The sequence below is a fragment of the Simochromis diagramma genome, unplaced genomic scaffold (assembly GCF_900408965.1).
Source record: "Simochromis diagramma unplaced genomic scaffold, fSimDia1.1 OVJJ01000361.1, whole genome shotgun sequence".
Classification (NCBI taxonomy): domain Eukaryota; kingdom Metazoa; phylum Chordata; class Actinopteri; order Cichliformes; family Cichlidae; genus Simochromis; species Simochromis diagramma.
In genome coordinates, this window is record NW_024386860.1 from 15,695,458 (window position 1) to 15,708,340 (window position 12,883).

Genomic DNA, 12,883 nt, shown 5'->3' on the forward strand with positions numbered 1-12,883 from the left:
TGCACGTCACTCCAAAATCATACACAATAACCCTTTTCAGTGTTAACAAATCAAAAAGGAGCCCCTACCTCGTGCTAGTATTTAAAAATTGCCATTTAGAAGATTTTTTTTTTTTTCTTTTTTAACCAAACTGAAATCTCAAGGAGGTAAACCAGAAATTAGTAGAACAAAAGTCACAGAAAACCATTGCTCTCAAAATATCAACCACTACTGGACATGGACATTTGACATCATCCCTGCAAAAAGTGGAGTGTGACCTCAGTCACCGTCTTTCTTTGTCTTTCTCTTTAAAATGTTTCGTTTCAAATGAAAGCAACTATGTTTACTATGTGCTAAATGGATCTAAAATTATTGCCAGTGAGAATGTGAAGCTTTGGAACAATTGTAAGATTTAAAAGATAAGTATCTACAAAACAATGGCTCATTGGGGTTTGTTTTCTTTCTTTAATAAACCTGACTTCAAATGCCATTTATCCCACAAGTCTTCACTTAGCCGAGGACTCCCTCCTCCTCACGCCACCACCAAACAGCAGTCCATCTAGATTCCACCCCGTCTCCTTCCAGCAAACACTATTTAAACAACCCGGTAAACATGTCTGTCTTCATTCATTACCCTGCTTCTCATCATGATCAAGCCTCCCGATTTAATGAGGCAAATAGATATTTCTGCGGTGATTGTCTCGCTCTCCCACAAAGTATTAAGACTATTAAATGGACACATCTGTTTTTAATTAGGAGCTAAAGTCACCTCGACGCTGCCTTCCATGTTAATGGACTCTGATTCCATCAAACCTGCCTGACAAACAATGCAGTGCAGTGCGGTTAGCAGTAAACAAAGGGCTCTGGGTGTGAAGTAAAAAAAGGACGGAGATACTAACACACAATTCTGTGCAGACAAAGATGCAAAAGACGTTACATCTTTTCAGATATCTATAGGCTATTTTTAGAATTGAATTTCAGTAGCTTACTTAAGTGTGGTTGTAAGAGGCCACAGATTTAGTGACGGCACATGTTCCTGATTGTGTCAAATTTGTAAGAAAACTGTCTTACAGATATCAGTCCAGCGTCATTGCTATTCTAGCTGTTCAGTTAGAGCCACTCACTGTTAACTGTCTCACCCAGATGAATATAATTCAGCTATCTTGTGAATAAAGATGCAAATAAGTCCCGTATTTTCTGTTTTATTCATATGAAACTTGATTACGCTGAGCTTTGATGAATTGCAGGTTGTAGCAACAGTCAGTCTCTCAGAGGATCGATGGTAAGAGTTTCACACGGTTACCATCAAAAGTTACAAGTCTCACTTCATATATCTTGCCTTTGAGGAGACGGGGGAAGCTTGTATTCATATGCAAAATTTATATTTAAAAAAAAAAAAAAAAGGCTTCAGCATCCTTCACACCCTGTGAGCTTCCAAGCCTGTCAGCTTTTATATACAGCATGCCATAGTAAAGGTTAAGTTCTGACTTATTTTGTTATTTTTCTTTTTTTAAAGAAAGTGCCATATGCTCACAGTGCCACAGCAGTGTTTCCTCACGGAGGGCATCTGCGCTGCATTGTGGGAGCGGGTTACTGCATTCCCCCGGCATGTAGGCAGAAAGGAAGTGGGCAGGTGTGATACTCTGGGAGGCAGTTCCCAGCAGAATAAAACATGATTAGATGGAAAACTCAGGAGCATCTTCAGGGGACGGAGAAACAGGCGGCGATTCTGAGCTCCACCTGCCATCTAGTGGAAATGAGATTTATGTGCAAACAGAAATAAACCACACATTATTTTTTCTTCTTCTTCCAGATAAATTTATAAAAACTACAATCATGAGAGCAAGCCAGCATTCTTTTTTTTATTACCAGGAGTAAGCTGTACGTAAAGACAACTCTGCTTTGATTTCTAATACAAAAGGTCTTGCGCCTTGCCGTGCTGCAGACCGTTGGCTGGAATGTGCTGACGCTGGCCTGTTCTCACCTGGAAACGGCAAACATGAAAAATTAAAACAGGTCATGTCTTTATTTAGAGTAGGAAGTGCTGTGTGGACAGGGTGCAGTTGATGTGCGCAGCTGTGCGTTAAGTGTCTGACTCCCCTGTGACTGCACATGATTTCCACTACAATGCTCTCCTCTTACCACCAGGTGGCAGCAGATAACCACGTCAGACTCTTCTTCCCCAGACATCAGTTTCCTGTCTCAGTCTGCATCACAGGAGACGTTCCAGACAGTTAAGGATTGCAATTCTGTTTTTTCTTTTTCTTTTCAGTGAGAAAATACCAGCTTTAGTTTGACTGCAGTCTTTATTATGATCATAACTGCGTTATTTGACACATTTTACGCTCCAGTTCTGAGTTATTAGTGACCAAAGATTCACGGCCAACTGTAACTATAAGGGCAAATGTCAGAACTATGCAGCTGTTACGGGTTAGCCACAGTGTCTATATTCACATCTCATTGTCACGAGTAGTTTTTTTTGGCACAATACACAGAAAATTGTGGATTTTGGACACAGAGGATCATTTATCTTATGTTAGAACAGTTTTATAGTTGTTTTTATTAAATATTTTTAGTGGTTTGGTTCTTTGGCTCTTTACTGTAGTCATGTTATGTCCGAACTGACACCATTGATTTTGTTAGAAAAAGATATGAGCAGATTAAATCACATAGAAAGTTTTATGTCATATTTATTTGTCCAAAAGCGGTCTCCAAAGCTCCTCAGGATTGTCTGGTGCTGCTGTTACCCTTTTCTTGGACAGTTGCTCAGCATATTCTATGACCTACTTGTCTTTAAGGTTTGCTGTCATGTTTTCTTACAGAGCAGCTACTTCTTATTGCAGTACAGCTCGGCTGTGTTCTATATTTTTGCTTACTGAAGCTAATGTGTGTGTCTACGTGACCGATGCAGCTCCATCTTGTTTAACATTAGGCTGGTTTTTGCTGTCTTCATCGTCCCTCGTGACTGAGTTACACTGGTTAAGAATTCTAGCTGCAAGCAAGGAGGAAGCATCCCAACCTGTGTGTGTGTGTGTGTAGTCTTTGTGAATGAATCAAAAGACTGGATATATATTAGAAGGTCATGATGCTGATTAGACCATTTATTTTGATTTATAAAAAGAAACAAAGAAGAAAAACTGAGGCTTCTGACAAAGTAAGAGATAATTAAATAGGATTCAATTACGAGTCCAGTGACTTAATAGCAATTATAGAAAGTCACTGAGGTCATAATTCACATCCATCTCCTTGCAGATGGTATATATTAAACCTGTTGCACCCTAAGCTTGGTTTTTTTTCCTTTGTTTGTTTTGGTTTTTTTTTACTCGGCACATATTTGAAATGAATACTCCTCCTATATCCCATGACCTCTTGTGCCTGAAGAGTAAATTTAAATAACATAATGTAGGTGTTTACTCAGTGATGACAGCTGGCCAGCGTCCAACATGAATGCCTCTGAGAAGCTGTGTTTTGGTCTGGATAAACACAGTCAATGATGGCTCTCTGCTTTTACTGGAGGACGACTGACAACTGATGTGTGTGAAGCAGCTTTGGTAAGAAGCACAGGACACATGTTAGGCCTTCTTTTATTATCATTGTTTATTGTATTAAGAAATAGATATTGTACTAGAAGACTCATGGATTGAAACTAAAGGGAGAATTTGGCAACAGCAAAGATCTTTTAGTAGAAATATAAATTCTGGAGCTTTTTGAAACTTTATTTTGGTGCAAGGTTATTTATCAGTGTTGACTTTTATGATTCTGTATTTAGTTTTATGTCAAGGTGGCTGTTGAAATTCGCAATAATATAGATAATGCTTGAAGATATTGCGCCTCGAGGTGTAGCAATGTGGCTGCTTGTGGTAAAAACTTTCTTTAGAAATCTCTAAAAGGGAATAGTTGCTTCACTAGTTCAACATTGTACTGTATGAACCTACCAAGTGACTCACTGTCAGACAATAAACTCCTGATTAAGGCTCCTCGATTACAGCAGTAATTCTAATCTCAGTTACTTAACATGATTATTCATTAAGTTAACAAACATTTATGAATCTTCCTCTTTTTTTCATGAAAAAAAAGGTGGAACCCCACACTAGGCTGTGCTTTGATCTTTAATGACCCGAGGTTTCCAAGGGGGTGCCAACCAGTCTCTAGGCCTGTGTGACCGGGGCCTAATGAGAGGTTAAAGGTCAGGTGTAGCCGTACATTGAGAGGAAAAGATTTGCTTTCCATAAGTCAGATAATAATGTGGCGCTTTGCAGCAGTGGTTGGCTGACCTGTGCTGATATTCCAATATTCGCTGCTCAGCTGGCTGCTCAGCAGCTAACTAACATCGAGCACAGTTAATGATCACTCTTGGCTGCTTCAGGACCGCAATTTCAAATCCAAAAAACCTCTTTGGCCACCAGCATTCACAAATGCTGACGCACGTTTCCAACAGCAGTAAGTGTTTGTGAACATGACATTAAAATATCAAACATGAAGGAACATGAGCGGGCTTTTATGGGCAAGAACAGGAGCTCCTGCCAGGTATGAGATGCAGTGACGGTCTCCCTCATCGATAAATGGGAATATTTTAATAAGTATAACATGGACTTCAGTTGTTGAGATAACAGCTGATGGGACTTAGCGATCAGACACACTGTTTGTCAGTTATGCAAACACAATTTCACGCACTTCCTCTTTTTCTTGCTCTTTAACAAGTGGTTATTGTACCATGCTTGTTTCCCCTCTTTCTCTGATTCCCCTCTCTCTGGTTTTTCCCCTCAAACAATGGATCATAACTCAGACAGGAACCAGCTGCTTCAGCAATTACATTAATATCTGTCCCAGACTTTATTGGCTTGCCAGCCACTCTAATCAAGTCAAAGGGAACTAGGCTATCCCTCTTCGTAACAGAAAGTTCACCCTCAATCTGCTTTGATTGAGAATGGATGTCATTCCTCTGCCGTTAGTGCTGTAGCGTGCAGTGTTCCTCTTAACCATTACATCCAGGCGATGTGAGCGTGAGTTATGGTATCAGCCCCGAGCAGTGCCGGAGAAGAGCAGCCGAGCTCATATCCTGCCAGTGTGCCTCTGAGCAAGTCAGGCGAGACGCACGTGCCAGTGACCGCACCATTACATCAGCTACTTTCACTCCACGTATTCTGGCTGCTGCTTTGTGTGAGAAGAAGGAGCCATTATGTGGTATAGTATAGTCGGAGTTTGTTTGGAGAGCTGGCGAGGGGAAGCAGAATTCTGACAGAGCAGTTATGGCATTAGTCCAAACAGAGCTACACTGTTCAATGGCAAGAACAAGTCGTTATTGTGTCACACTCTGAGAAATACTGTAGGCTGCACTGTGACATTGTCCCCAAGAACGGGTCATTCAACTCCGCTTCCTTCCTGAAACCTCGGCCAACTTATCATTCTCACTTTTTTTTTTTTTGAGCAGCAGCACTGATCACATACATTACAATTTGTTGGATGTACTTTGAACCAAAGCCTCTGAAGGTTTCTGTTAAAGAAAAGCTGCACAATGTTTTAAAAAATGATATTTGTGTTGATACTTGGTGTTTTTCCACCAAGAAATTTAACTACATGTTGACCATATCTGTGATCAGTCCTTTTGGTGGTAATATGTCATGTAAACACATTATCTTGATTACGTCTTGATGCATTCTCAATCATCCAGGAAAGTAATTCTCCAAAAAGTTGATTCTGTTCATCTGGACGTAGCGTTTTGTGGGAGAAACGTTTCATCACTCATCCAAGTGACTTCTGCAGTCTCAGCTGACTGCAGGTTTCCCCAATCTTATAAACAGTACATTTGCATAATGACTGAAACCAGCCCACTGAAGGAACAAAGGGCTGGGAGGTCAGTTCCTTAATCTTAATTATGCAAATTCTCATGACCATTGATCAACACCCATTGACCAAAACCCACTGATCAATGACCACTGATCAATGGCCATGAGTACCATTCACAGAGAGCTGGGGAATGGCTGCAATCACAGCATAGCAAGATGCCGAAAGATGTACCCTTAGGCCCCCGTCCTCGATTCAGAGATGGTCTTTCCCTTTTCACGTAAATGGCCTCCTTGACTCTGCTCTCAAACCAGCGTTCCTCCCTGTCCAGGATGTTACATCCTCATCCTTGAAAGTGTCCACTGGCCTGTAGGTGTAAATAGACTGCAGAGTCCTGGCCTGACGAGGTAGCTCTTCTGTGTTGTGCAATCTGCTTCGCCAGAGGTTGTTCGGTTTCCCCGATGTATAAATCCTGGCAATCCTCCTGGCACTTGACAGCGTACACTATGTTACTCTGTTTGTGTCGAGGGACCCGATCCTTGGGGTGGACCAATTTTTTGACGCAGCGTGTTTTGGGGTTTAAAAGCCACAGAGACCTGGTGTTTAGAAAAAATGCGTCTCAACTGCTCCGATACTCTGTGGATATCCGTCGTTTTTTTCTTTGTTTTGCTCTGACAATCACTCTATAGATGCAGTTTCTTTTATTCATATTGTTTCTAGGGCAGTAACTGTTGCTCAGTATTTATTAACTCCAAGTCCAACAGGATCCTTTCCGCTTGCAGAGTAATTCACAAAAACCAGCGCACAAGTAGAAGGATAAACAACTGCGACGGCCACTTGCGTAGGCAACGGTATAGGCGCTGTACAGATTCAGTGCAGGGTTATAAATCAAGCTTAGAAGTGAGAAGGGAAACAGATCAGTCTTACCTCTGTGAATGAAGTTAATCCTTTAAGATGATTAGTTCAGTTTTGTATAAACAGTTTGCTAGGGTTGGGCTAAATATATTTGCAATCAGCAGCTGGCCTTTCACAGAACCATGTCTCTGTTGTTGTGGCCTTTGTGGACGTTTCTTTATCTAGAGGCTTCAAGGCATCCTTCATGCGACTGTGGTAGTCATTCGTTTGTGGGCTTTGACTCTAGCATAATTTATAATAAGTATTTTTGTTCTTTGATGCAGTGTATGAGGCATTGGGGTTTGCAAACACACCTTAATGAATAATTGTACAACTGTTGGTTCTTGGACTGATGAATGCCAGTAGGAAAATTATAACAGATTACCTAACCCTGCTTGTGCATTATGTTAGTAGACGTTTGGCTCAAACCTGAGTACTGTATGCGGATGTTGCATATGTTATCTGGACACGGAACAGCTATTCAATTCTTTGTAAGCTAGTTTTCTTAGCAACACAATCCACATCACAGTAGCTGGTTGAAAAATGTTAACACTTCTCAAAAGGGCATCCACACAGGTGAGACGGGCAACACGTGGCAACCAACAGAGCAGGAAATACTGATGAAATCCAGCAACTTGCAGCGATAATGGTCCAAATTAGTAGGGGTGCACCACGCTGACTTTTTCTTGTGCCAATCTGATGTTGAGATCTTGGCTTCAGAGTTCTGTCCATCCAGAGTACTGCTCTAATACCAGTGTTAAATTAATATGCTGTATATATTTCTAAGTACAAGGAAGTGTGGTTAGAGTTATGTCACCATAAGTATTAGGGTTGGGCGATTGGATAAATAAATCCATGTAAATAAATTTTTACACGGGCGATTTATTTATTAATTTGCCCATGAGTAATTTTGCTAATAATGATGGAGGTAATAGAAGCAGTCAACAGGGAAAAAATAATAATATCGCTGTTTTAAGAGCACCTTTTTTTCATCTGTGAGCAAATGCACCCTCCTCAGAGTGCGCCCAGATGTTTGTTGATGGAGAGAAAGCAAATCACCATCGTGTTCACAACATTTCATAAATTCTTTACGTGTGGATGCGGTGTAAATGCTTCCCAGAATCCCTTAGGCCTAACATGTCGATCTTCTTTTCATGCAGAAATGTGAAACATTAGTTTCAAGTCTTTAACATAAGAATATCATCTCCGTTATAAGCAACACAATAACTTAAAGACTATTTTTTTCAGAAAAAACACTGAATATTCCCCCAAATAACACCAAATGTAGATAATTATGAAGCCCTGCTGTGCTGCCTTGATGTTAATAGCATGAAACATTGTTTAGTCAGGCTAAACCTTCAGTGTCAATAAATAAACTTAACTCCTTGCCTTTGGGCATAAAACGCTTTATGGTTATACAAGGCACCCTGTAAAACTGAGTGCCCTGATGGCTGTTGGTGATATAAATTTTCCTTCCATTAAGTGTCTCCTGAGATAAGTCTGCCAAACAGTATCTCATCGTTCCAGAGGAGAAAAACGGTGTCATTGGCTGCTGCGTTATCCATGGCATCTGCCCAGTTTCTTGTGCATTCCTCACATCTTTTGAAAGAGAAAGCTTGTGCTTCAGCCTTAAGATGAGCACTTAGAGTCTGCATTTAGTGAACCTTTCCTGAACATGGCCTGTATATGCCTCCACGGTCTCTCCTTTAACTGCACCATGGGGCTCATGACTGGGTCATGATCATGGCAATGCTTAATCTACTCTAAAATGCACTAAGTGCTGCTGAAGAGCAAACACTTGCCTCCCACAAAGGGGAAAGATGGCGCTCTGGGACAGGCAGTTTAGTGTCGAGCAGAGCATGAAATATTCACTAAGAAAAGATGTGAAGGATGGAAGAAGTAACTGCCACAGTGTGTGGCGTTCGTGTGTGCCAGGTCTAGATGCCTCGAGGCGAGGAGACTCGTGAGCACAGACAGAAGTACAAATGTAGTGGGAGTCTGCAGTGATTCGCAGGTCATTTGAATGGTCTGATGTCCTCGTTTGAAAGACTGTCGCTCTCTGGACCTAAAAATAACTACAAAATGTCTTTAAATGAGTTTTAATCTTTTATAGCTACATGACAAAGCCACACTATTATTGAATATTCACCAGGAATTTGTGTTGGGTTATCCTTTGTTGTTTATCTCAATAAGCTTGGGTCTATTGATTAAGTGTTTCTGGTGGTCAATACAGGTCAATAAACAGAAGTTGATAAGTTTATTGAGCTTTTAAACCCAGAAGCATCTCATTTTAAAATGTTTAATTAAAGATGGAAAAACTGTTCTGTTGAAAAACAAAAAAACAAAAAACAAGTTAAGGTCTCTCTTGGAAATGAGATTTTGAATCTCAATGAGATTTGTTTTACCTGAATAAATAAAGGCAAATAAAAATTCTGGTTTATTTTATTTAACTTGACTTATTGTCAGGATAAGGCTCTGAACCACTTTAAACAAACTGTTTTTCACTGTACCACAACCAAAGAACGAGTCTGAACCACTAAGGATTGAAACATCAAGGCCTCCATCTGGCCAGTCCAGGGCCAGTTTGACTTGGGAGACCCTGCAGGGGGCATATTGCCCCAGACAACAGAGCTCCTGTGATTCACTGTGCCGTGAGCCAACGCTCCCCCAAAACGTTTTGGAATGAGTTTGTGACCAGAGCTGAGGAAATCGGCTATATCACTGTCGTATTCATGAGTGAGGCAAAGAGGGAGCCAGAGAGATGGTGTCTCTCAGATGATTTACAAACACCTCGGCGTTCCCACAGAAGTGTTGGAGTGGGTGGCTAGTGAGAGGGAGGCTTGGGAATCTCCTGTTAGACTGCGGATGGATGGATGGATGAGTGCATTCATTGTAGTAAATAGGTTTAGCATAAAGTCCATGTTTATCATTCATTTGACTGTAATATAGCATGTGTCTTCCTGCAACACACTGATCACTTTCAGTCGTGCCTTTCTCGTATTTTTGTATATATTTCTCTTGTTTGCTAATTATTCCTGCTGTCTACTACCTATATTTTAGTCAGCACAGTTGGTGTGGAGCACCCAGAATTTCATTGTAGATGTACAATGATAATAAAGGGCTATTCTATTCTAGTCTATTTAGTAGCGAAGGAAATTTTACAATTGGTCTTGTGGCACAGGTGACATCCTATCACTGTACGAGCTCCTGAGAGCGGTCTGCACGCCTAGTTGCTCGATTTTATACACCTCTGACCATGGAAGTGATTGGAACACCTGAATTCAATAATTTGGATGGATGGAGTGAATACTTTTGGCAATATAGTGTATTTCATTTAGGCTGGGAAGGCTAGCAGTTAGAGTGCAATCCACACACTAGGGGATGCGAGTTACCCCTTGGGACCAATCAAATGACCGAAGAGAGGAAGAGATTTTAGTAGAACAGAAGTTTTTGGGTTTTTTGGTTTAATTAATGCTATAGAAAAATATCCTCATGATAGTTTGTCCTCTGTTTGCTGTGTGGAACCAAAAATGATAAACCGCTGCTGAAAACCACATGTGTGCGACTCGTAATACCCCCTTAGCTACAGAAAACAGAATAATCAACCCTGAGCTGTAAAACAATTTCTGCATTCATCAGTGATAATATCTAGCAGTTGATATGGGAATAACCATGAGTTTGATTGTTTCGATTAGGTTTTTAAATGAACTCTTTATTTTTGCCAGAGTTTGACAACAGGTCTCTTTTAAATGCTTTTCCAGCCAACAGCTCCAAACCCAAATGTTTATTCTATTGTTTAAAGTCCTAAAGAAACAACAAAACAAAACCGTTTGCGCTTGATAAATGATGCAAAAAATCATTAGAATAATTTTGAGTCAGTCAAATAATCAATTAAACGACTGGTCGTTTCAGAGCCATGCGCAATATCGGGTCAATAAAAGGACCAGAGTGCACGCACTCTGTCAATAGCAGCATGTTTTATTTTAGCAATGCATCGTGGGATAAGGAAGGTTTCTGTGACCCATTACTTTGATATTATTTATTATTAAAATATTAGTGGTTAGTGTCAACCAACAGAAGCTATGCAGTAAATTAATAAAGCGGTCCACAGAAAATTAATCAGGGTCATTTTTGGTAATTTTGTTTCCAGTATTTAAAGTAGGCACAAAATTATCCAGTTTCAGCTGCCAAGTGTGATAATCATCCGCTTTTGTATGTCAGATACCTTAAAATGCAAAGAAAAACCCACATTCATCTTTATCCTAAATTAACAACTAAACCCAGTAGTTCAGTTTTAGCTTTAAAACCACTTCACTTTGTTTTTGTATTGATTAATTTTTTCAGACTGAGCCATTTAAATAAACTTTATGGAAATTACCACATGGAGACTTTTTGATTGATGAAGTTGTGAAATCGAAATCAATTAAAGTCACACTGCAAATGCGTCATTGAAGGTTAATCCTGCTAGTATGCAAGAGCTGGACAATAACTCTTACACTGGCAATTATTCGCTGCCAAGTTCCAGGAAAACAAATATATCAACATAAAAAGACTTCTGGCAGCAGCTGTTTGGATCACAGGGAGTTCTGAACCCAATGGCATTTATTAAACAGTCCAGGAGTAATACATTAGAACCATTACACCACTAGAGTCATGTGAACATTTTTGTATTTTTTGTGTTGTTTTTTTTTTTTTGTCTGTTGGCTGAATAAAACAAGCCGTTATAAAATGTGTTTTTATTTTAAAAATGCATTTATTCATTTTTGTGACTATGAATTTCAGATTAAGTATTCTACATTACCACTCAGAAGTAGTAGTTCTCGATCTAAAAAGTAAAGCCAGTGTGGAACTGCCTCAACCATCCAGTCGTATGAAAGTCTGTGGGACAAAGTAAGTGCTTGGCTTTCTTGCTCAAAGCCTTTATTAAATACTTTGCTGTTTCAAGTGTTATTGAGTACAACATTATGCTGATGTTGTAAATTATGGTAGTTTTAGATGATAAAGCAAGGACACTTTGTGGCCATTAAACATACAGTTTATTGTCCCTGTCTGCGTCTTACTTGTTACATTCAGTTTGAAAAGGTGAAGCTGGTGATGGTGACACGAAACATTTTGCATCTTCAAAACAGGACTGTGCCAATTAATCAGTAACGTCATGGTGGTTTATTTAAAATATTAGCGAGATTTTCCCTGGGTTCAGTGGTGCAGAGTCAAGCAGTGTCTTTGTCTTCACCAAGCTGCTACCGAGTGTACTAAAAGTTCCATCCATCCATCTTCTTCCACTTATCTGGGGCCGGGTCGCGGGGGCATGAGCCTAATCAGGGAAACCCAGACCTCCCTTTCCCCGGCTACTTCCTTCAGCTTGTCCAGGGGGAAAAACAAGGCATTCCCAGGCCACCTGAGAGATATAATCTCTCCAGCGTGTCCTGGGTCTGCCCCGGGGCCTCCTCCCGGTGGGACATTCCCATAACACCTTGCCCAGGAGGCGCCCAGGTGGCATCCTTGTCAGATGCCCCCACATCCTCAACTGGCTCCTTTTCATGTGGAAGAGCAGCGGCTCTACTCGGAGCTCCTCCCAGATGGGCAAACCCCCACCTCATCTCTGAGGGAGAGGCCAGCCACCCTTCGGTGTCCAGTCCAACACACACCGGCAACTAGTCCAACTTATTGCCGGCTATGCAGACCAAGCTCCTGCAACGGTTGAACAAGGATTGAATGGCCCATAGTAATGGGCCAGACACCCCATACTCCCAAAGCGCCTCCCACAGGACACTCCGAGGGACAAGGTCAAATGCCTTCTCTAGGTCCACAAAACACACGTAGACCGGTTGGGCAAACTCCCATGCACCCTCAAGTATCCTTGAAAAGGTAAAGAGCTGGTCCAGTTTTCCATGACCAGGACGAAAAGTGCATTATTGCTCCTGCGTCTGAGGTTCACCTAACAGACGAACTCTCCTTCCCATCACCCTGGCATAGACTTTCCCAGGGAGGCTGAGGAGTGCGATCTCCTATAGTTGGAACACCCTCCGGTCCCCCATCTTGAAGATGGGAACCACCACCCCAGTCTGCCAATCCAGAGGTACCGCCCCTCATCTCCATGCAACATTGTAGAGGCAAGAGGCCAAGACAGCCCTAGAACAAACCTCGTCCACCCCAGGGGCCCTGCCACCACGGAGTTGTTTAACCCCTAGAGATAGACAAGTCGTCACCCTCATCCCCAGACTCT

The 12,883-nt window shown here is 41.2% G+C and overlaps 1 long non-coding RNA gene across 2 annotated transcripts in view; it reads left to right on the forward strand.

Moving 5' to 3' along the window:
- The window catches only part of LOC120732879, a 51,244-nt gene that overhangs the window by 35,497 nt on the left and 2,864 nt on the right, over positions 1–12,883 (forward strand). For both annotated transcript variants that reach the window (XR_005695697.1, XR_005695698.1), the window contains one exon: positions 2,128–2,212. This is a non-coding gene — a long non-coding RNA (uncharacterized LOC120732879). The remainder of the gene's footprint in view (positions 1–2,127; positions 2,213–12,883) is intronic.